The sequence below is a fragment of the Lycorma delicatula genome, chromosome 8, assembly GCF_047948215.1.
Source record: "Lycorma delicatula isolate Av1 chromosome 8, ASM4794821v1, whole genome shotgun sequence".
In the NCBI taxonomy this organism is placed as follows: Eukaryota; Metazoa; Arthropoda; class Insecta; order Hemiptera; family Fulgoridae; genus Lycorma; species Lycorma delicatula.
This window is the reverse complement of record NC_134462.1, coordinates 89700655-89719948: the sequence shown is the minus strand read 5'-3', so window position 1 is coordinate 89719948 and position 19294 is coordinate 89700655. Positions and strand designations below refer to the sequence as shown.

The 19294-nt window shown below is 38.6% G+C and overlaps 1 protein-coding gene across 2 annotated transcripts in view; it reads right to left on the bottom strand.

The window, feature by feature from the left end:
- LOC142329450 (sodium-dependent nutrient amino acid transporter 1-like) overlaps positions 1-19294 on the bottom strand; it is a 460990-nt gene that overhangs the window by 236121 nt on the left and 205575 nt on the right. The window lies entirely within an intron of this gene.

The following is a 19294-nucleotide window of genomic DNA, read 5'->3' as shown; positions in this document are numbered from 1 at the left end:
ACGCCGTAACTGTCGACTATTTACGGAAAAACCTTTTCGGTAAAAATGAGACAATTAACGCGAGAGGTTGCGTTATCGCAAATGCTGGTGCACCAATTAATAGCACGGATCTCACTACAAAGTCGTACGTAGACAAAGTGACAAATGGGATTTTTACGAGTAAAGACGGTGTTGTGGATATCCAAAAAAGTGTTATAACAAACGCCAAGGCACCTGTTGAGTTGACTGACCTCGCGACTAAAGGATATGTCGATCTAATGAGGGGTCAATTGAAGAAAAAGATAGTGGAAGAGTACGTAATGCATAGTGATCTAAATAGTGTATTCTTAGCGAAGGTTTTTAAAGATGATGACAACGCAATCAATTATCAAAACAAGCGAATATGTAGAGTCGGTGATCCTGTCGAAAAGACGGACGTCGCAACAAAGTCCTACGTAGACGATATGGAATTACATATACAAAAATTGCTTACTGCTACTAAGGGATATATCGATGACACACTATTTAGGTTCTACAAATTTCTATTAAAAATTAACGACAAGGCTAACAGAAACTTAAATCAACAAACGCTTATGCGTATATTAACCGCTGACAATCATCACCAAAGCGATTCTGCAAACACAGATCTAAATAGTAAAGATACAAAGGAGAACGAGGATGTGACAAAAAATATGGTACGTCCACCAATCACTGATAAGGCATTGAAAAATGAGGATGTTTCTGCAAACACAGTTCTAAGTAGTAAAGATACAATGGAGAATGAGGATGTGACAAAAGATATGGTGCGTCCACCGATCACTGATAAGACATTGAAGAATGAGGATGTGACATTGAAGAATGACGATGTTAATGAAAATATGATACGTCCCCCGGTCTCGGATGATGTGAATAAAAATATGGTACGATTGCCGAACACGGATCCAATGTAAGATGGTGCAATGTAGTTAACAAGCTCATTGTCAGTCCGACATGGCAAGAGTGAGGAGGTCAAAACGTTCTTCTCCTGTTCGAAAGGGTAAGGTGAGAAGATCTAAACGAATAGCCAGTCTTAAACGAGGCGGTGGACTGTTAACATCTCTAACAGCAGGAGCTGCAGGAGCGTTGGGATCTTATATTGGCGATAAAGCATTAAAAGGCGTCAAAAAGGTTGTGGGTAAGGTTGTAAATAAAGGGATCGATTTACTACCGATAGAGTTACATATTCCGGGATATCAGTACTGCGGACCGGGAACGAATTTAAAAAAACGATTAAAGAGAGGCGATCCCGGTGTAAACAAGTTGGACGCCGCTTGTAAAGAACACGATATCGCATACGCAACGTACAGCGATAACGAAAGAAGGGCGGTAGCAGATCGTAAATTAGCCGATAGCGCTTGGGAAAGAGTCAAAGCTAAGGATTCAAGTATCGCGGAAAAAGCTACGGCATTGGCGGTTACAAACGCGATGAAATTAAAAGCAAAGTTCGGCGGTGGAAGAGTACGAAGACGAAGAAGACGATCAAAAAGGAATAATATAAAACGCCTTGTCGAAATGATGAAACAAAAAGCGGGCGCTGCAGGGCAGGGATTATACCTTAAGCCCTACCCTTTGACCGGTTCGGGGATGGGCGGTAAAAAAAAACGTCGTCACCGTCGTCGTCGTCGTCGTCGTTGTCTCCAATAAAGGGAATACCAGTGCGACCGCTATCGAACATAGAACTAATGTGGTACGCGAGAAGACTAAATATAGCAGATTTTAGAGGAGTCTTCATGTTGGACGCATTACCCACACAACCGAAGACTAACGAAACTGCGATTGTTAATCTTGACCGCAGTACCGGTCATGGAACACACTGGGTATGTTATAGAAAACGTGGACGGATGGTGGACTATTTCGATAGTTTCGGTAATTTGCGTCCACCTAACGAATTGATGCGTTATTTTCCACTCGATTCGATTATAAATTTCAATTATAACGCCAGACAGAATATAAACACGGTTATCTGCGGTCATTTATGTCTTGAATTTCTCAGTCGTGATTCGTCAGTCTACAGGTAAACATGTTCTGCATAAGTGGAAATACGTCGTTCTTACACGCTACATTCTTTCCGTCATTGGATTTGTCTGATGGCGAATGGGAATTGGCGTTGATAAACTTAACCACATACAACTCGATTCCAAATGTCGAAGAGGGAATCAACAACACATTTACTGTCGAACCAAAGAGACCACAAAGACCGATTAAGTTGACACTGGCGACAGGATCGTATGAAGTGGATGATATCGCTAAACACTTGAGCGATGAACTGAAAGACAAAAGCAAAATAGATTTACTTATGCGTCCGAATAACAATACGTTAAAATGCGAACTTAAATGCAGTGCTGCGATCGATCTGACCTCTAAGGATAGTATGGCACCGCTGTTGGGGTTCGAGAGAATTAAACTGGCGGCGAATATATGGCACGAGTCATCGAAGCCAGTCGCCATTAACAACGTGAACACCGTACGGGTCGAATGCAACCTTATACGAGGCTCTTATACGAACGGATCAGAGGGACACGTGTTGCACGAATTCACGCTAAGCGTACCGCCTGGTTTCAAAATAATCGAATCGCCGAAGAATATAATCTATCTACCGGTGAATACGAAGAGCTTAGGCGAGATCGCCATAAAGTTTACCGATCAAGACGGAAAACCGATAAACTTTCGCGGTGAAACCGTTACGGTGAGATTGCATTTACAAAGGAAAACGAAGTAAAACGAAAGCCGATAAATGGGGTTAATATACAATAGCGCTGGTACTAGTAGCGAAACGTCACGCAAACCGATCAGTCTACGTGCAAACACCAAAGCGTTAACATCGCGTAACGTGTTGTTTCTTCGAAAACTTGGTTTTACAGTTTTGGTGAATCGTAATGGCAGCGATAGGAGCGAATATGTTGGACGTCGGTGAAAGTGTTTCGTTCGACAACACGATCACACAGTATGAATATCATACCCATCTTCCGTACGCTTCTTCAACCTACAACAACAACGATGAAATCCGGATTCCGATACACCAACAAGATGTGTACACGTTACCGCATAAAAGCTATTTGATGGTCGAAGGTGCGTTAACTACTAAAGCAGGCGATAAAAAGGCAACGGAATCGACTTTAACAAACAACGCGATACCGTTTCTCTTCGAGGAGATACGATACGAGATAAACGGCGCGGAAATGTGTCGCGTACAAAAGTTAGGAATAACGACAACGATAAAGAATATTCTTTCCTTGCGTAAAAGCGAAGAAAATATTTTGGAAAATTTCGGGTGGAAGTTCAAAGCTACGGATAAGTTCGATTTAGATGAAACCACTGGAAGATTTTGTTTCTACGTACCGCTGCGTATGCTGATGGGTTTCGCCGAAGACTACAAACACATAATATTGAACGTCAAACAAGAATTGGTCTTGCTTAGATCTTCCAGCGATGTGAACGCATTAGTGTCTTCCAAAGAGGCACCTGATTCCAAGTTGAAGGTGACTAAGATAGCGTGGAAAATTCCGTATGTTCACGTTGCCGATACGATGCGATTGCAATTGTTGAAGGTCGTAGAACGAGATAGACCGTTAGCGATTGCTTTTCGTACATGGCAGATCCACGAATATCCGGCTCTACCACAAACAAACATACATTCATGGACGGTAAAAACATGTGCGCAAACGGAGAAACCGAGATACGTGATATTCGGTTTACAGACGGACAGAAAGGATAAAGCTACAAAATCATTGACGCTCTTCGATATGTGCGAGTTGGTAAACGTTCGTCTGTATTTGAATTCGCAGTACTATCCGTACGACAATCTACAGGGAGATGTGAATATGATGTATGAAATGTTCGCCAGCTTTCGGTCCGCCTATTATAACAAACCGGAGGACGAATGTCCCGCTTACAGTTTGGCGGATTTCAAGGCCAGTGTACCGTTAATTGTTATCGACTGTTCCCGTCAGAACGAATCGCTTAAAACGGGAACAGTAGATGTACGTATCGATTTCGATACCAAAAACAATATACCAGCCAATACGACTGCCTACTGTCTCATTATACATGATAGCATCGTCACATACACTCCGCTCACTGGAATAGTGAAAAAACTTATGTAATGCGGGAGGTATTTGAGATCGATCAATTAGGTGGTGGACGGGAAGAGGAACGTAAAAAGCAAATATTGTCAACGTGGCGACAGTTTACGAAATGGCTGATAACATTTAGTGTATTTAAAACGGGTATTGCAGTTGGAATAATCGTAACACTGTTACTGGGCGACTTTTCGCATGAATCTTGTACAACGATGAAACCGATACGGTGTAGAGTGACTTTTTCTGCACAATCGCCGTTTAACATACCGTTAGTATGGTGTAATTCATCGTCTGTGGAGGTTTTGTCCATTTTTTACAACGCTACAGTATCACCATCATCTTCAAAAAACGTGCCTGCTGGCGTAGTTAGCAACAACACTACATCGTCACCTTCAGAAAAAGCAATAGTGTTACCAAAGGTAAACATCGACAAAACCGCATTGAAGAGGAAAACCATAGTGAATGTAAAATCATCATTACCTTCAGCGAAGACAACAGTGTTACCAAAGGTAAACGCTACCAATATCTCATTACCTAACATAACGTTACATGCACATGATGATGCTGACTATGATGGTCCTCTAAACGAGGAAGAAGAAGAACAGGTGGAGGGGGTAACCCCCACCACTTCTACTTTGAAAGTATAAAAAGGCTTAATCCGACTGCGTACACAAATCAGTAGTTGTTGAGCATCCGTCATGGAAGGAAGTGGTGTTTATTCGCCAGACGACGTTCAATCGTTTCTATTCATGAACGATTCTTTGCATAACATCGATCGCCATCCTGAAGTTACGAAACCGACTGAGAAGGAGGTTAAATCGAAACCAACGAAGATCCGCAAAAGGAGAAATCCGCGTAAAAAATCTTATGATAAACCTTCTTCAGTTGAACACACGATCACAAAGACCAAGACCGATAAGAAGCAGAAGAAGAAGAAGGACAAAAAGAAGGCGGATAAGGGGAACGAAGGGATATCCCCCACCAACATTGTGATTTCATAGACATCGTCGGTGGTTACATATCGCCATCCTCATACACGGATGAGCGATCGTCATGGAAGGAGTTATCGAGTATCACGGCTTTCTCGGCAAACGAGGTGAGTTTATAGTTAAAGAACTTGCTGTTGTCGGTGATGGAAACTATATGATTCTTCACTTTCGATCACCGTACCCAAAGTCTGAGTTGACATCTAAATACAAACGGATGGCCGGATGGTTGGAGAGGAATTTTCACAAAATCGATTGGAATTACGGCGAAGTCGTTTACAACGACGATATCATGAAGGCGTTATGTTCGCAGTTTGCCACAATACACACCAAAGGGCTGGAGAAAGTGGAATTTTTGCGACGGTTTCATAACGATGTTCGTCAGATACCGGACGGCGCACCGAAACCGAATTCAAATTATATCGTAAATTGTCCGTACCACACGCACAAGGAGAGTGGAAAATGTGCGTTACAAACCGGTTGTTTCTACATGGAGTGGTTGAAGATGTGTAAAAAACCGTTGGATCTGGTGAGAGAAGCCGATCGATTGCGATCGTTTGCGAACACAAACGCGGAAAACAAAGAGGAATTGGCAAAAAACGGTTATTACTATTCCTTCAACGAATTGTGTGTAAAATGTTGTTGGTGTAACGAAAGGATGGATGTGCATCACCACTCAACTCGTTGTCAAAACTGCATCAAGGAAAACGTACCGCTTTCGTTTGAACATGTTGTTCCACGTCGAGTACCGCTGTAGAGCTCATTCTGCTGCAAGATGTTGATGAATCAACATCTTTGGTTAGAGATCTCAATTATAGTTATTGCCTTCCATCTTGGTTTTATGCCTGGAATATTATTTATGCTTGCACTGAATCACTTGCAAACATTTACAAAAAAAATAAAAAATAAAAAAAATAAAAAAAATATAAAAAAAGATTCGAGTGTTTTACAGTAGGCCTATTGGGGAGAGATTTCACTCATGTAAAAAAAAAAAAAAAAATCTCAACGCGCCACGGTTGCTACCTCGTGGGTGGTGTGGAAACGTAACCGTTTTTTTTAAATTTAAAATAACAAGCGGGAAATAACAGGAAGTACAGTCCATAACAGTCGCACTGATAAGGTATATATATTTGTCGCTCTGCTCACTACATCATTCATTTCACAACACAGCTGCACATCAGACGAACATGGGTGAGAGAACATCGACATCATTCGAAGTTGCTAAAGCAAGAGTGGTTTCCAGTATTAGAAACTTGGTGCGCAGTATCTCAAGTGTGAAGGGTGCAGATGTACTGTTTTTAGAATCGCTTAGTGAGGTATTAAGAAATGTGAAATGTGCAGTAGAACGAGGTGTTATACGAGATGAAGATTTGACCAGTACACTGCGATGTAAAATATGTCTGATTGCACGTGTAGGAGCAACGATACTACCGTGCGGTCACACATTCTGCATAGATTGTGTACGCTATTTAATACAACACAACCTTCCATGTGGGATGTGTAGACAAGCGGTGACTGGCTATATAAAAATCTATTTCAATTAGTCACCTCTCCGTCTTTCCCAAACTGTCCTTTTCAGGACAACAACAACAACACATTACACAAACAACACAAAATTACACGCGTAGACAAAACAAAAAACACTTTAAACCCCCATACAATAAATTGTAACTAATTATTGTTTTTTAATTTAGAAAAAACTATATTTATTTACATTTATTGAATGTAGTGGTTCCAAGGCCCGTGACACGATATGATATTGGATTTATCCACTATCAATTGTGTTACAAATGGTGAGGAGAGTGTTTTATAGTAAACCTATTGCATTTTTTCTCCATAAAAGTCCTTCCGATGTGTAATTCCATCCGCAGTTTAGCGATGGACGTTGACATAGCCGCATCGGTGTGGACGATTAGATTTTTTCCGAATCGCCGCGTAAGAACGTTGCGTCATCTTATGAAACTTACAATTGCTGCGTTTCCTCATGCAACAAGAATTACCGCAGACATACACCGTTTCAATACGATTAGAGTGGTTTTCAATTACGACGCCACTTACGCTGAACTTCACGACGGTTTACAAGAATATTTAGACAGTTTAAAAATAGATACTGTAGACGGCTTGTGTAGACATTATATTAATTATAGTGACGACTCGATATAGTAGCGATGAAAACGTTTAGCGATTCGGTAAACGAATTGAGGTTTATTGCATCGTATATTTGCAAATATTGTTTTATGATGCTTACCACCTACTACGATGTTAATGATGAAATACATGCTTTCGATTGTAAGAAATTCGACTATTGCGGTCGTGGTCTACCAGAATACTTATGTTCGTGCGAACTGATTATTGAAAACGTGAAAAAAATGCACGCTATGGTACGTGCAAATAAATACGAAGTGTTATGGGAAAGTCCGTTCGCCTGTACAGTTATCGATAGTAACGAACTCTATCGGTTGTTTTTCAAAATTGTCGTGGAAATAGGGGGTAAGAAGGTAAATCACAATTGCAATTGCCATTCGAGTTTGAGCACTGCGAATGTTAAGATGGACGCCGTAGCATTTATTAACGTTTTCAACGATGAATATTGTTTTCTAAAGAAGATGCCGTTCAGGAGGTTGACCGATCTTGATATCGGTGTGAGCTACGTACTGTTGGAAATGAGAAAAATATTTACTCAATACGGCGAACTCCGTATTTGCGTAATATTGTACGACAGCGAATCGGATGAACCGGAAAGCTTTCAAACCTTATTACCAAAGACGTATACAAACAGATTTACCGACGATGAATTGAACGTTGTAAAAAATCATTCGATGAAATTAACTTATTATGGAAAGAAAAAACTCGCCAACGGTGACGTTGACGAGTTCAACGAGGATATAAAAATAAGTTTGTAAAATTTTGCACGAGTGTTTGTAGGCCTATTGGGGAGAGATATCACTCGCATAAAAAAAATCTCAACGCGCTGCAGTTGCTACCTCTTGGGTGGTGTGGAAACGCAACTCGAACAAATTTATTTTTTTTGTGGTGGTGGTAAAGGTTTTTAAGAGACTTATAAAATTTCTCTCATCCTCTCACAACGCGAATGTACCTTTACTCGAGAGGCTTTAAATCAATTAAATTCTTAAATGTACATAATTATAATTTTGTGTAACAGTCTTTTTTGCTTTATTCTTTTTTTTCTTTATAGGTCTTCGGTATTGATTATTATTATTGTTTGTTAAAGTTTGTAAATACTGAAAAATCTCACCAATATTTGGATCGATATTTTCTTTATTATCGCACTCTATGTCGTACAATATAAATTGCTCGTCGGTAACAAGATCCATTGTGAATAGCGTTCAGTGAACGTGATAAAAGTAATTTTTATATGATACGACTGAACGCAAGTTATAGATAAGAAATTAAAATAAATACGATTCGTGGAATTATTTATCGTGTCGATAAGAACAAAAAAAAATAATTGGCTTGTGGTATGGAAAGAAAAAAATTATTATCGCGTTGATAAGGAAAAAAATAATTGGCTCAACCGGATGTGGGTAGTAGATAAGAAATTAAAAATAGATACAATTCGTGGAATTATTTATCGTGACGATAAGAATAAAAAATTATTTATCGCTTCGATAAGAAAAAATAATTGGCTCGACCGGATGTGGTTAGTAGATAAGAAATTAAAATAAATGCAATTCGTGGAATTATTTATCGCTTTGATAAAAAAATTAAAATTAATATTATTCGTCGATTCTTGGAATACCGAATGCGGATGTTGATAAGCAGATTTGTGGGTATAAAAAGCCATTCGTAACCGTCCTAGTCTCATTCTAGAGCTAACGTTTGAAGAAATAACAACATTATAATGACTGACGGAAGAAACAATTTTATTCACAATTTGAATAAGCGTCTTGTTGCAACCAACCTAGAGACGAAGAGCGTTGGTGATCTTACGATTGGGAAACCGTACGAGGTTGTATGGTTAAGAAAGATTGCAACGCGGTATGGCAAAAGTATCGTGTGTCGTTTACGCGATGGTGAGGAAACCATGTTCAATGTATATTTGCCGAGAAGGTTTGCGGAAACGTTAAAAGAGGACGAATTTGAGACAATAACTGAAATGAAGCTGAAACTCGTCTTCAAAGGACGCATCGGAAAAGCCTTCGATGTGGTATTCGAGTAATACCAGGTAGCTATTCAAACTGTCCTTTTCAGGACAACAACACATTAAACAAACAACACAAAATTACACATACATACACAAAACAAAAAACACTTTAAACCCCCATCAATAAATTTGTAACTAATTATTGTTTTTTTAAACAAAAAAAAACGATATTTTTTTACATTTATTGAATGTAGTGGTTCCAAGGCCCGCGACATGATGTGGTAATAGATTTATCTACTATCGGATTATGTTGCAAATGGTGAGGAGAGTGTTTAAAATTTCTCACGAGGGGCGTCTTAGTCGTCTGCTAACGACAATAAATTTATTCCTACTTCTGCATTTGGTGTGAACGGTTGAACATCGGGAAAATGAATATTTTTTTGTGTGTACAGATTTTGTGTTACATTATAACTACTGTAGAGTGTCACCATTCGTTATTCTACGAAACGTATATGCAAACGTTAGCTTTTCGGTGTAAAGTACCGCAACAAAGATCCGTACCGGTAATGAGTCTTTCGAAAGATTTAAATTCTCAAAGATTTATTTTCAGACCGGTTTATGTTGTTCTACATCGTTGTGATATAGGTTCGGGTTGTTGTCAGAGTCCTGAATTCGTATGCCAACCAGATGTTGATGGTATCGAAAAGGTGATAGTCGAAATTAACATAACAGAACAGTTTATTAATAACACTTTGAAAATGTATCATAGAAAAATTGTAGCTTCAAATCATACAAAATGCACTTGCCAGGATATCACCATACCTATCAGATGAATTTTTTTCGAATTGTGGAGGGGAGGTTGTGACATTCTGATTCGTTGATAGCAGGGTGTGGTAGTTGTGGTGGTGGGGAGGAGCTTATAAATACAGTGTAACTGAGTGAAGCAGTTTATTCGTTGAGAAACGTTCGAGTTATAAACATGATTCAGTTTAGTGAAGAAGATGTACGCGTGCGCGTCGGTGACCAACAACTGACGACTATGTGTTTTAAATTAAAACACAGTTACGTATATATTGTCGATTTATCTGAACATCATTTTGATAAAAACGGTGATAACTTGACCATAAGAGTGGTTTTCAATGATGATGATTTCGGATATGGACGAAAATATTATTGCGAATTTGAATGCGGTGAACAAGCTATCGCACTTATTCACAGCAAAGAAGTACTGTTTTCTGGATTCTACGGTGACGACGGTAATGTAAAGGCGTTCAAATTAAATCGTTCGTCGAATATGAATTTGAATGCGTCCGTGTTAAAAAATCTCAATACGTCGCATCGAAAAAATAACGTACTCGCTGTAAACGTGTATGCCGCAAACGAAAGAAGAAGAGTAACAGCTAATGTAGCGACGGACGGAGGACTTTTCTTCAGAGGTCGTGATGAGGTAGATTGTTTCGCCGATGGTTGTGATGATGATGATACCCAACCGCTGTTGGTGGCGTACGACACAAATGAAAATTCAGAATTCGATTACGTTAAAACCAATCGATATATGAAAGGACGTCACATCGCTTCTCTTTATTTTATTTTATACAAGAATACGAAACGCAAAGAAGAGGATAAAGAAAACCGTCAACGAATATTTTAATTTCTACGATGTTTAAATAAGTCCTTTTAAGGACTACAACACATTACACAATCAACACAAAATTACACACATACACAAAACAAAAAACACTTTAAACCCCCATACAATAAATCGTAACTAACTATTGTTTTTTTTTAAAAAAACGATATTTATTTACGTTTACTGTATGCAATGGTTCCAAGGCCCGTGACATGATATGATATTGGATTTATCCACTATCAATTGTGTTACAAATGGTGAGGAGAGTGTTTTACACATTTTTTAAGTATTTTCAAAATAGTAGAAAGTGGTGCGATAGACATATGCTTGCAATATTACGTTTATGTATGCGAAACATTATTTCTTTACTTCTTTACAAGAGCGTGATGTTATGAACAACAAATGCAAGTAATGAATAATGATAAACTTACACAAGAAGGTAGGTTTCGCATACATAAATTAGAGAGTTATCTTGGGATTTTTTTTGTTTTCACATAGATGTGCTTTCTTGTATAAGTTTATCATTACTCATTATTTGCATTTGTTGTTCATAACATCCCGGTCTTGTAAAGAAGTATCATGAAGACGTTTCTTAAGATATATATAGTCGAGTGTTTTTTAGGCCTACTGGGGAGAGATATCACTCTAAAAAAAAATCTCAACGCACCGCGGTTGCTACCTCTGGGGTGGTGTGGAAATGCAACAACACTCTAAACCCCCATACAGTAATGTAAAGGTGAGGAGAGTGTTCCAACACATAAATTCATTTCATAACTTTTTTTTTTTTTTTACAGATCCAGACGCAACCGGATTTAACCGGTTACAACAACTCAAGTCACTTTTGTATTAGTGACCCGATAATAATAATAAAAAAAAAAAAAATTTCTTTATCGCTTCCGCTCTTATTAGAGACGACGTTCGAGTTCGCACGTACGCACTAACGGCTAGTGCGCATGCGCCGATTCGAATTCCAACGCTGCGATTGGTCAATCGGACAACTTCAGACCACGTCGGTCCCACAATTCTTCAGTCGAGCGCCGCATCTCGCACGGTAAACACGTCTGCGTCGCTCCGCTGACGCACGCACGCAAACACACGCGCAGCAGACACCGCCGCCACCGCCTCCCGGTGCACGATCCACGACGAGAACCTCTCTCCGTCGCGGTAACGCCTCCCGACGCCATCGCCTGGACGACCAGGATCATCCTCGAGGTACGTCTATATTCACTTGTGTGTATATGTATGTGTGTGCGCGTGTGTGTGTGTGTGTGTGTGTTTGTGTGTTGCAGCAGACATCGCCGCCACCGCCTCCCGGTGCACGATCCACGACGAGAACCTCTCTCCGTCGCGGTAACGCCTCCCGACGCCATCGCCTGGACGACCAGGATCATCCTCGAGGTACGTCTATATTCACTTGTGTGTATATGTATGTGTGTGCGCGTGTGTGTGTGCGTGTGTGTTTGTGTGTGTGTGTCGTAGCAGACATTACCGCCACCGCCTCCCGGTGCACGATCTACGACGAGAACCTGTAACGCCTCCCGACGCCATCGCCTGGACGACCAGGATCATCCTCGAGGTACGTCTATATTCACTTGTGTGTATATGTATGTGTGCATGTGTGATTGTGTGTGTGTGTGTACAGACTGATGTTACGTTAAAATTCACAGCTTACGTAGAACATTTTTCACTCATTACATCAGGGAGTCACCGCAGCCGATTGGTTTAAGGCGTCAGTCGGTCGCGTCCCGTCATGACCGGGTTCGAATCCTCTAGCCGACAGATTTTTTTTCACTTTAAATATTATTCATTTATTTAATTCAAATCGACCGCCAAACAACAGTGATACCAACCTTTGAAATATTTCTTCAATATATAAACATGTCAACAAAAAATAAATCAAGTTGGTAACACTGACTCACATCGACATAAAATAAATCAAGTTGGCAACACTGACGGGGTACCGGCGCCAATGACGTCACAATCCAAGATGGCTGACCACCGCCATCTTGGAATCCAAGATGGCGGACAGCCGCCATCTTGGAATGACGTCACTGTTTGGCGCCGTACCACCATTTCCGTACTACTAAGCAAGAGGAATGAAATTTGTAGTATAAAGAAGCAAACTAAGTTGTTTGGTGATATATTAAGACGTTTAGGTTTAATTTATTCAAGTTAATTTGGTAACAAAGGAATGTGTAAAGGGTGAAATTTGTACAGGAGAATAACGACTGGAATGTATAAAGAGATAACTGAGAATATAGGAAATAAGTAAGTTGAGCTTAAAAGATTAGCACACAACAGAAAGGAATGAAGAAAATTAGTCAAATAACTTCCTCCCCCAAATTAAATAAAATTAGAATAAGAATATACTATTAATCATTTTTTTTTTAAATAGACTACAATCGTACACAAAGCCTAATAATAATTTAGTAATTGATGTTATGTTTTAAGAAAATTCCTGAAATGTTTGGTAAGCTGAACTCAAATAGCCAAAGTAACAAAGTGAAAATGTGCCTTATTTCTAAGGAAAGCAAGTGCATTAAGCGGTAAAGTTTTCTATAAAGTTTCACACGCTGCTATTCGGTTTTGGAAATCACGTGATCATAATTCTTGGACAACAAACGTCTTGTAAGGATGTAAATGAAAATGTTTGTGAAGAATTCGACGTCTTGAACGACTGGATATTCCTAGGGCGATTGGAAGTTTGCGAGCGAAGCACTTTGGAGATTTCAAAATCGACTATCGAACTGCCTTCACATTTTCACGTTTAATATTCAAAGATGAAGTAACATAAGTATTCAAATGTAATTAAAATTGAATTTGTTTTGAATCTAGTTCAACCGCAGAACAGACAATGAAAAATTATGAGAACCACTATTGTGATCGCGTCATAAAAAATTGAAGCTAAAAATATCAAGAAAAGTACAGACAGAGTGGGAAGCAGAAACTTCCTTTTCTTGAAGGCAAAGTGTGAAGGGAAGGGAGGTCATAGAAATCGGAATGGGCTCTGCAATCACAGCAGCCGCGGAAATTTCTGATTAGTACCCCCTGAGTAAAAAAACATGAGGTGGACGAGAGAGCAGTATGCGTTTGCGGTGTAAACCTATTTTTTGAACAACCGTACCTACTTGGCGGTGCAGCGTGCGTTCCATACTTACTTTGGAATTCAGCCCAGAGATCCGGAAATCGACTGTTTTGTGAATTGAAAACTTCAGGACAACTGGGAATGTGGGAAAAAATTTCCAGGACGATAACGGACCGTTATGACGCCAGAAAATGTGGAAGCAGTTCAATAGTCGATTTTCAGATCTCCAAGACGCTCCGCTCGCAAATATCCAATCGCCATACATACATCCAATCGTCGAATTCTTCAGAACATCTTCATTTACATTCCTACAAGATGTTTGTCGTCGAAGAATTGTCATCAAGTGATTTCTAGAACCGAATAACGGCGTGCGAAACTTTACTGGAAACTTTACCCCTTGACGTATTTATTTTATTTAGAGATGAGGTATATTTTCACTTATCTGGATATGTCACCAAGCAGAATAAGCGCTATCGTTGGTAAAAATCCTAGAGAGGTCCACTTCAGCCTCTTCACAGTGATAGGGTGACAGAATGGTATGCTTCCAAGAGTTGGAGTTATTGATCCTTATTTTTTTAGGCAGACAATCAAACAGTTACTGTCAATTCACAACTTGAATAATAATCTACCAACCTACATTTGATTTGAAAAACTTCGATTCATATATGTCACGTTTATAAACTGATAAAGCTTTTTATCAAAACATTCAGATGAACGTTTTTACATAAATTAGTAAACTTTTCGACGCATTAGTTTTGTGCTAGTATACAATAACTTCTCAATCCATTTATCTGGTCTTATACGACCAGTGTATAATAGTATAATCAGTTATTTGATCAAATGGCTATAATCATTGCAACTTTTTCTTTATGCATTTAATTGTAATAAATAACAATTTTTTCCTTTTTTTTAGCAGCCCTATAAAAATGTAAGCGTATGAGAACAAAATTCAAACAATGTTGTAAAAGAATCATGGAGATACATAATTAAATTCATTAATTTTCAATACCTATGAGAAAATTTACAAATAATAATTATCTACCGTACAAGCAGTATCAAGTAAACCTATGTATAGTCTTATCAAAACATAATAACCTTGATGTAAATTTTTAATTATTTTATTACTTTATCATTTAATTGATTAGTTAAATATTAAACGATAGAAACACGTAATTTTTTTAGCATGTTTTTCTACCAGTTGTTCTAACCTGGTCAACAGCTTTAAGTATGTTGATATAAAAGTTCCTACGTCAAGAAAGAAGTTAAATAACATCACACTTTATTAGCAAATAATGACTGCTCATTTATAGTGTCCATAAAGTCTTTCCATGATTACAAAAATTTATTACAAAAAACTATTACAATTAGAACTGTGCGGATTGTGGCAAAAGAAAGAAAAAATTATCAAGCTTTTTTTTATAATGGTTTGTTGCAGGTAGAGGCAGAGTAGAGGGCACTGTGATAAATTTTTTATAAAATGATGACAACCCAGGAGAAAGCGCAATGTGTGTTGTGGTATCACGATTCGAAATCACCGATTACTTTGCAGCGAAATTTTAGAAGGGAATACGGACGATCAGTGTCTGATAGCAAGAGTATCGTTGCGTAGTATGCAAAGTTTAAGGAGAATGGAAGTGTAATCGACTTTCCGCGAACAGAGCGGCCATCCGTTAATGAAGAGAAGGTTGAGGTTGTGCAGCAAGCATTTCCCTTCTAAATCTACCCGTCGGGCATATCGTGAACTAGGGATTCCGCGGTCAATAGTGCACAATATTTTACACAAGAAACTAAGGTTAAATGCGTATAAAGTTTAGATATTGCACATCTACAGCCAGATGTCGGCCCCTGTCGTGCTGCCTTTGCAACTGAGATTTTGCAATGGTTTTGAGTACAGCAGCGTGTGTTTTTTTTTAGAGGAGGCTACTTTCAACACCTCAGGGAAAGTAAAAAGGCATAATGTGAGGATATGTGGCTCAGAAAATTAGTAGTTTACAAGGGAAAAAATGAGAGATTCCCCTAAAGTGAAGTGTGGTGCGATTTGATATGCAACAGAATCATCGGTCACTTCTTTTTCATTGAGCAATCAATAACAGCTAATATTTAACAGGATATGCAGCCACACTTTGCTGCACCTCAACTAAATCACTTGCAACCTAGGGTGGTTTTTCAACAGGATGGCGCACCACCACATTGGGAATTATCAGTTCGAGATTTTCTGAATTAATCATTTCATGGCAGATGGATTGGGCGCGACGGTTTCATTCTAGTCACCACGATCATCAGATATAACTCCCTTAGGTTTTTTCCTCTGAGGTTATGTTAAGGACAAAGTCTATGCAACACCTACTCTTTATCTGGACACATTGAGACGGAGAATAACTGAAGCTGTTGCTAGTGTTACCGAAGAAATGTTGACCAATACATGAGATGAAACTGATCATCGGTTGGACATTCTACGAGCGACAAAAGGCACCCATGTTGACGTTTATTCACATGGCAAAAAAAACTTGATAATGTTTTCTTTCTTTTGCCACAAACCGCAGTTTAGTAACTGTAATAGTTTTTTGTTAATCATGGAAAGACTTTATGGATACCGTATTATAAATGTTGCTGCATCCACTTGTAAATAGAAGTGAGGCAAATGACACATCACAAAATTCTTCCCGTTTTGATAAAAAAATTTGAAGATAAGAGTAAAATGCTAAAAAAAGTAATTCTCAAAAATAGATCGTATCTCGCTATATCGACTTACTGGGATCTGAACTTAGTTCATCCTTTTTTAAAACAATACCCTTTTACCCGGGCGAAATTTATAGGTTATAATTCTGAAAATTTATAATTCTGAATCATAATTTGAATATATCAACGTTAACCTTAGTGATCATTCAAAGCCTTCTCAAATTATACCCTTTCTTGTTTTTTTGCATCAGCTATCATATATAATCACCGAGTTGAGGTCAGATCTTCCCCATATCAACATAACAATTCGGTTATAAGTCTAAAAAACGAAATTTATGCACGCTAGGTACCACAACGAAAAGGTTGCAAGATATCAGTCATCACCGAAAATGGAGAAGTTTTTTCCAAACATAATGATATACATTCATGTCAAGCTTACTAGGAAAATTGATGAATAAAGTGGTTTATCGATTCTTTCTTGATTCAGCCAAAGATAATGAATTACATAAAAATATGAAACACACATCGAAATTTTCTTGATAATAAACCCTACAAATAGACTCTTTCAATTTGTTCATTGCGGGGACTGGGGTGTATAACTGACATCATTACTCTTAGAAAAAATTAAATATGATGGTGCCTGTTATACCTGTTGTACGAAACATTCGTCAGACCCTTACAAAGAACTGAAAAATATAGTATAACCTAACAGATTAATCTACTATTTCCTTTTTAGAATTTTCTCTTTCTATAGAAAATAAAGGGTAAAATACAGGGTGTCTTAAGGGAAACGGATGTTTTTTAAATAGCCAGTGCATTTTTGTTACAGGTGGTGAAGAGATTGAGGTTAGGTAATTTATTTGAGTACAGTATCATTTTAGTCACAATGGAGCAGTGAACGACACCAGCACCGTGTTTTCGCGAACGATACTTTTATTCGAAATGAGTCTATTGTCACAACACAGCGGATCTTTCGTCCCCACTTCAACATCGGTCGGAATAGCAAAGTTCCAAGCCGAAACACGTTGTTAAGATGGGTTGAGGCGTTCAGAACAACAGGAACAATAACAGATAAAAAGCCACAAGGACCTGCAAGAACCGTAAGGACGCTCGAAAACATCGCCAGAGTGAGAACGGCATTAATCAGGAGTCCGAGTCGATCTGCACGCAAACATGCACGATAACTAAACATGAACTGTGATAGTGCGAGAAAGATTTTACAACTTGATTTGAAATTCCATTCGTATAAAATGCAGGGGGAACTCTAAATGGGGACTATGAACAAAGAAAAGACTTCGCAGTGCGTATTCAAGTGTTGTTTAATGATAACTCTAATGCAATACTGTTAATGAGCGACGAATCTCCTTTTCACCAAAAAGGCTCGTAAACAAACAAAACTTTCGTTACTGGGCCCCTCAAAATCCTTTTAACGTTCATGAAAAACCTCTCCACTCTTCGAAAGTTACTGCTTGGTGTGCGGTTGCCCGTTTTGGAGTAATCTGGTCGTATTTTTCGAGGAAAATGACATCACGGTGATAGTGAAGTCACAACGCTATGTTCACATGTTGAATACATTTCTCGGATCAGAACTTCAGAAGCGAGGATTAAACATGAGAAATGTTTATTTCCAACAGGATGGTGCCACAGCGCACACTGCTCGTACATCGATGGCAGTTCTGAGAAACATGTTTCCTGGCCAGCTGATTTCGCGTTTTGGTAACGTACCGTGTCCGCCAGTCACTGGATTTGTCCTGCTGTGACTATTTCCTGTGGGGATATTTGAAGGAACGTGTTTATGCTCACAAACTCTGTAATTTGTAATAGACTTGAAAGAGGTGCATTTGATTGAACAAGACATGTTGACCTGAGTTAAGAATGATTTTCTAAAAAGGCTGGAAACCTGCATTCAAATAGATGGCCACCACATCAGTGACAATTTTCCAAAAGTGACTATTTTTAATCAAATAGTATGTTTTAACCTTTCTTTGTGTATCAATAAAATAATATTATATTGTACTACTCATTTGAAAACCATCCGTTTCCCGTAAGTCACCTGTTATGATATTTCCACACAGTATCAAAAACCTATCTATATTTTTCCTATTTAGCTTCCAGTAATTACCGTTCTGGTAATACTTCAGAGGATGAATAAGGATGATATGTATGAGTGTAAATGAAGTGTAGTCTTGTACAGTCGCAGTTCGAACATTTCTGGGATGTGTGGTTAAGTGAAACCCAACCACCAAAGAACACTGGTATCCACAATCTAGTATTCAAATCCGTATTTAAAAAAAAAACTTCCAAACTGAAGAACTGATCAAAGTCCTTGTAAAGGACTTTTAAATAGATTTGAATGCTACATTATGAATACGGCGTTCTTTGGTGGTTGGGTTTCAGTTAACTACACGTCTAGTAATGGTTGAATTAGTCTGTTCAAAACTCTACATTTACCGTTACATTTATATTTACGTGCCAGACTGCGAACAGATGCCTTGGCATTTCTGCAGGGTACTATTGACATCATGTCACGTGCTGTTACTGTGTAACCTGGTATTACATAACTAAGTAGTAATATAAAGATAGTACATAACAGATTAATAATACATACTGATGCAGAAATACAGAATTATTCGGGAGGGAAGGGAAAAAATTTGGGAAGTGATTCTAGAGCTTGAAATAAGGAACGTTCATGCATACACATATGTATACATA